Here is a 6,000-nt window from a genome sequence, read left to right as displayed (position 1 = left end):
CACAAGGCATTCTGTCATTACACAATCACAGCAACTTCCACACAGGATACTGATGACAGACATACTTGTCAGTACTGAGATTCAAACCCCTACCTAGCTATGTATTGCTACTATGGTGTACCACATTTATTGCACTTGCCACGGAGCTTACTGGATGGATGTTATCCTAAGGTACTTCAAATGTGAGGAACATCACCAGCCCTTGTAAATATTGACATTGGGTGATGTAGTGTGTGAGAGATCCCAAAAATAATTTTACCCCAATCACACATTTACCAGGGGTGAGGTTCAAATCTCTATCTAACAATCTTTATATACCATTATGGTACACATTTATCACATGCACCACTGACCTGACATGTTTTAGGCTTCGCAACAGGTACTTGTAAGGTGGATGATAGGATGATATCTGCAGGACTGCTAAAGACATGCTGTGAGATGTGTACTGGCTGAAAATGGGGCCAAAATCTTTGAGGTGCACACATACATATGTACACACACAAACACTTGCCACAGATGAGATTCAAACCCATAACTGTGCAGTCATTGTTTTGCATTTATGGCATGCACAAAGGAGCTTACAGAGCTAGCCCTTGTCCAAATGTGTTTTTCAAGGTAGATGACAGCAGGCTTGCTAAAGTAGGGCAATGGGAGGTGTAGTGACTGTGAATGACCTAAAAATCATTAATCTCTACACACACGCACAGAGTTTTACAGTTGCCATGTCTGAGATTAGAGCCCCTACCTAACTAGTATGTTACACTATAGCACTACCCAGTTATCACACATGCCACGGAGCTTATAGGACTAGCTGTTTTCCAAAGGTGTATTTCAAGGTGAATGACATCAGCAGGCTTGCTAAAGTAGGGCAATGGGAGGTGTAGTGACTATGAATGGCCTCAAAATTATTGATCCCTACACAGACAAACACAGTTTCAGAGTTGCCTTGTCTGTGATTAGAACTCCTACTTAACTAGTATGTCACACTATAGCATTATGCAGTTATCACATGCACCACAGAGCTTATAGAGCTGAACTTTCACCAAAGAGGTATTTCAAGGTGACTGACATCAGCAGGCTTGCTAAAGTAGGGCATCGGGGAGTGCATTGTGTGTGAATGGGCCATAAACCATTCCTATGGAAACACACACACAACACTCAGTCACACACAACTGTACATTTGACAGGACTGGGTATATGACTGCTAGATGAATACTGATTTGTACTGTCATGTTACAGTTATCACAAGCACCGCAGACACTATAGTGCTGAGGGCTACCAGAAGCAAATGTCTACAGTGATAGACATCGGCACATCATGTAATTTTGGCCATTTGGATGTGTGGTGGGTGGGACAGGCCTCATGATGGGAAGCTCTTTGTCATTGTCTGTCTCTCTCTTCCCCACATCTCTGTTTGTGTATGTTTGACCTATTATAGTTTGTTGTCCTTGGATATTTGTGTGTACTCCTATCCGATGTGTGTGCAAAGCATGAATGGTGTGCAATGTGGTGTGTGTGTGTGCACAGAATTCTGTGACTGACAGATATGTATAGTCCACTGTTGTTGCCAGACATGGGCTTCATTTCTCTAAGTGTGGGAGCATGCCGAGTATGACCTTCTGTATTGAATGTATGAATCCATTACAGGAAAGTTGAACTCCACTGCAGAAATTTGTGTTCTACACCTACACCTAGCAAGCTGTTTCTGCAGGATATCTGTAGATAGGTTGACAATATGGAGTCACAATGGGCAAAGGATGGTGGGATACTGTAACTATTGTGTCTGTGATGCTTGTGCTACATGGTTTTGGTGTTAGCAGAGATATTCAGACATATGTACTGTTTTACACTGTGATGCATTATGTCATCAACTACTGACAGATATACTTAGTTGCTCACAATAATTTCCTGAGGAATACAAGATGAATGAAGCTGTGTCCAGTATTATGGTCTGCAGCCTACATATTCTTGCACACTCATGCCATTCTGGAGGGGGAGCCACAGGCACTTGCTGATGGATCTGTGTAAAGGGTCCAGCACCTTGGTACTGTGGTGGCTGAGGATCCCTGCTTGTACATCTATCGACATGACAGAATAGCCATATACTGATGTGGTCATACCTCTCAGCTATACAGATTCACACAGGTTACCCGGAGGCAGGGCTCATATAGCTGGTCAGTTCCCCTTCACATTGTGGTTTACGAGCAGATTTTTAGCTGCCCATTACTGGGTTTGCTGGCAGGGGTAGTATAGGCACACATCAGAGTTTCTGACTTCATGCACTCCATGGCGTTCATGCTTCTACACCCCCCCCCCATTATTCTATCCTCTTCCTAACATTATGCAAGTGATATATGATGAGTATGTCCTAGTTGTCCCTTCATTCCAGCAATATTTAGGGGTTGGTCCACAGTTCATGCAGTAGGACATGGTGGGCATACTAATGGGATTTGTTGACATGGCCTTACATGTGTGTTATGTGGACTGTGTTATGTTGTTAATTGGGACCCCATGAGATAACATACATTGGCAGTATGGGTGAGGCACAGGCCTTTGACAGAGGACTGTAGGGCATTTGGTAGTTAGGCAGGCTATATGTAGCAGGCCCGTGCATTCTATCACTCCTAGATTCCCAGGCTGCAAGCCACTGGATTCCCCTGAGGAGAATGGGTAGGTGTGCAAGGTGTTAATGGCAATAGTTCTTGTCCTTATAAATCCATTGTTGTGGATACTGGCAGGGTGCTGCTTACAGCTAGGGACACATCTGCATGGGACACCTCTTCAGCATGCTACATTCTGTGGGTATTCCCATACAGAAGTGGGGTTCATACTGTACTCATTCCCAACAGCAGGGATATGACCTGTGATAAATCTGTGGTTGATGGTTGGGTGAGCTGAGTGCATGTGTTATATGGAGGCTTCTTGCAGCTGACTCACAAATATACCCGGGACATTCCCCTTATGCTGGCTTGTGCGGTTGAGGAGTTTCTCATTACTTCATAACTGTGCCTTTTGTGGTCTGCCAGTGATTGGCCAAACTACATCAGTATTCCATACTACACAGACAACTAATGTGCTGCTAACCTGTATGTACAATTCCAAAAGTGTGTGTATTTGATAGTTACATTTTATATACTCTGTCTAGGGTGCTTCCACCTGTGTACTGTGTGTATGCCTGGGCCCACATTCATGGCATGTCCATCTTTCAGATGGTGACAGATATTACATCCAAACAATGAGTATGGATGACTGCTGGATTGGATCTTTCTGGGATGCAATACAGTTGGCACTGCAGTTGTCAGAACATGGCCCTGTCATCAACAGTACTAGCCATAGACCACCAGGACATAGCCCTCCTTGCCTTCATGCTGACCACTTCCATACAATATACAACACACAACAACATAACACACACAGCCCTGCAAATTGTACATGTGCAACAATCTATCCTGCTAATTGGGCCAGCTCAGGTAATTTCTGCTTCACTGTTATTAAACCCACATGTACATGTTACTACATTTCTACATAGGATTGTGGGGGGGGGGGGCACACCTGACAACTGTAAACATTTGCTATGACTGTACTGGTATTTCAGGTACTCTGTTGGCTTCCATTTCATTTTGTATTCTGACCTATCATGCAGACTAGAGGCATATCAGTGGAGTACAGATCTTAGGTTTTTTTTCTACATGCATTTCAGTTTCAGACTTCTTACCCTTCAAAACTAACATCCTACTGCTTGATTTGTTGTAGTCTGTCTGTGTAGGTCTGGGGGGGGGATTTTCTCCATTGCCATCAAGTGAAGGCCTTAGCACAGCCTTTCTTTGTGGTCATCTACACCTGTCCTGCTGGCTAAGACTGTTGTTGGGTATGTGAGCCTCACTGATATGCATGTGTGTGTCCTATGGACATACATTTGGCCCACCACATGTCCTGCAGTGGGATTTGTGACCTTGTCTAGTACTGCCTACTTTGTTGAAGCCAGAATTTGTTATGGATTTCATGCTGCCCATATAGGTGTCTACTATCTGCTGCCATCCCATTCAGCCACCCGATTCCCTTGCATGCTCACATCCATATCATAGATACAAGTAGCAAAACATACTACTCCATTCAGCAATTGATAGGGAGAGTGACTTACCTTTGTGGCTGTGCCAGTATTGAGGATGGTGCTGGAGGGCTGACTATGTTGGATGCACATAGTACACTCTCTATACATGGTAAAGCACAGGTAATGTCATGTTTAGCATCCCTTTTACTGTATGTGCAAGTCAGAGAGCTGTGTCATTCCCTGGGTTCCTACCATATCAGCGTATGTGCTATGCGTTGCCTCTTTGCCAAAGCCTGGGCATACTGGGCATGCCTCCTTCTGCCTACAGGGGCAGGCTCAGGTTGTTCCTCCTCCGAGTCACTCTGTGCCTGTGCTGGCCTTGGCAATGGTGGGGGCTGTGAGGCCCTGCCCTGTACTGTTCCTGCTGCAGCTGTTAACATGAGATCATATTGTGTATCATGGCATATACAATGAAAATTTGTGTACATGTAGCTGGAGAGTACTGCAAGGCTCCAACGGATATGTCCAGGCACTGGAACTATGACTTGAGCATCCCAAACACATGGTCTATTATGATTCTGGTTTGTGCGTGTGCCTCATTATGGAGTTCCTGTTCAGGTGTGTGTGCATTTCTGATGGGTGTCATCAGCCATGGCTCCAGTGTGTAACCAGCATCCCCCACTAGGTGGCCATATGGGATGTCCCCACTGGCAAATCTCTGGTACAGCTGCATAATATGCCAGATGTGGCAGTCGTGATAGCTTCCAGGGCTGCCAGCACACACATTCATTATAATGCCGTGTCTATATTAGAACATCGAAGTTTCAAAGCTTCGAATATTCTAATATCAACCCCTATTCAGCGAAAGCTGAAAATATTGAAGCAACAGAAAACCAAATTTTTTCCTAGGGAAAGAATTCGGTTGTCCGTTTCGGTTGCTTCGGTATTTTCAGCGCTGTGGTGGAAAGTTATGGGTCGGGTTCAGGTAAGTGTGCGATTGAGTGTGGATTAGGTTAGTTAGGGTTAGGGTGCGGGTTAGGTATGTGTGCGATTGTGTGGATGTGAGAATAAGGGCGAGTTAGGTGAGTTAGGGTTAGGGCGCGGGTTAGGTATGTGTACGATTGTGTGGACGTGAGGGTTAGGGTGGGTTAGGTGAGTTAGAGTTAGGGCACAGTCAGATAAGTGTGCGATTGTGTGGACGTGAGGGTTAGGGCGGGGTAGGTGAGCTAGGGTTAGGGCACAGGTGAGGTGAGTGTGCGATAGTGACGGACCTTAGGGTTAGGGTTTGGGTTAAGGTAAGTGGATAGTTAGTGGTGTGTGTATAGTTTAGTGCAGGGTTAGGTGTAAAATTTTAGGTGTATGTGTGTGGATTGCTGTTTCTTTGGTGTGCTTGTGTTGTGTGTATATGTTTTGGAACAGCAAATTTTTTCCCTAGGAAAAAGTTTGCTGTTCTGTATATTCGATGTTTTCAGCTTTCGTTGAATAGGGGTCGATATTAGAACATTCAAAGTTTTGAAACTTCGATGTTCTAATATAGACCCATAATGCCCTGGGCATCGCACATGATTTGGCAGTTGATGGAGGGGAAGCCCTTGCGGTTTATGTAGACTCTACCCCGCTCGCCGGGTGGAGCTTTGATGTATAAGAGTGACAGCAGCCCCTATAATTTTGCTAGTTTTGTTAGGTAAAATTTCCCATTTGTGTACACCGGTGGTGTAGAGTTTGTGGGAAAAACCAGAGTGAAAGGTGTTTGCATAGTTTATAGTAGTGTGCTGGGCTGGGCTGCTGCCTGTGTATTTGGCTGATTCTGATACATTTCACCTGCCAGCTATGCTAGTTCTCCTTAATTACTTTCCTACTGCTGTTTTCCCTTCTTATTGCCTTCCCATTTAAGCCCCAAGGTGCGCCGGGGAAACCCAGTGCTCAGATGTGAATGGAGCTTCTATTTC

The sequence above is a fragment of the Protopterus annectens genome, chromosome 11.part0, assembly GCF_019279795.1.
Source record: "Protopterus annectens isolate FY-2018-M chromosome 11.part0, PAN1.0, whole genome shotgun sequence".
Taxonomy (NCBI): domain Eukaryota; kingdom Metazoa; phylum Chordata; order Ceratodontiformes; family Protopteridae; genus Protopterus; species Protopterus annectens.
This window is presented reverse-complemented; position numbering follows the sequence as displayed.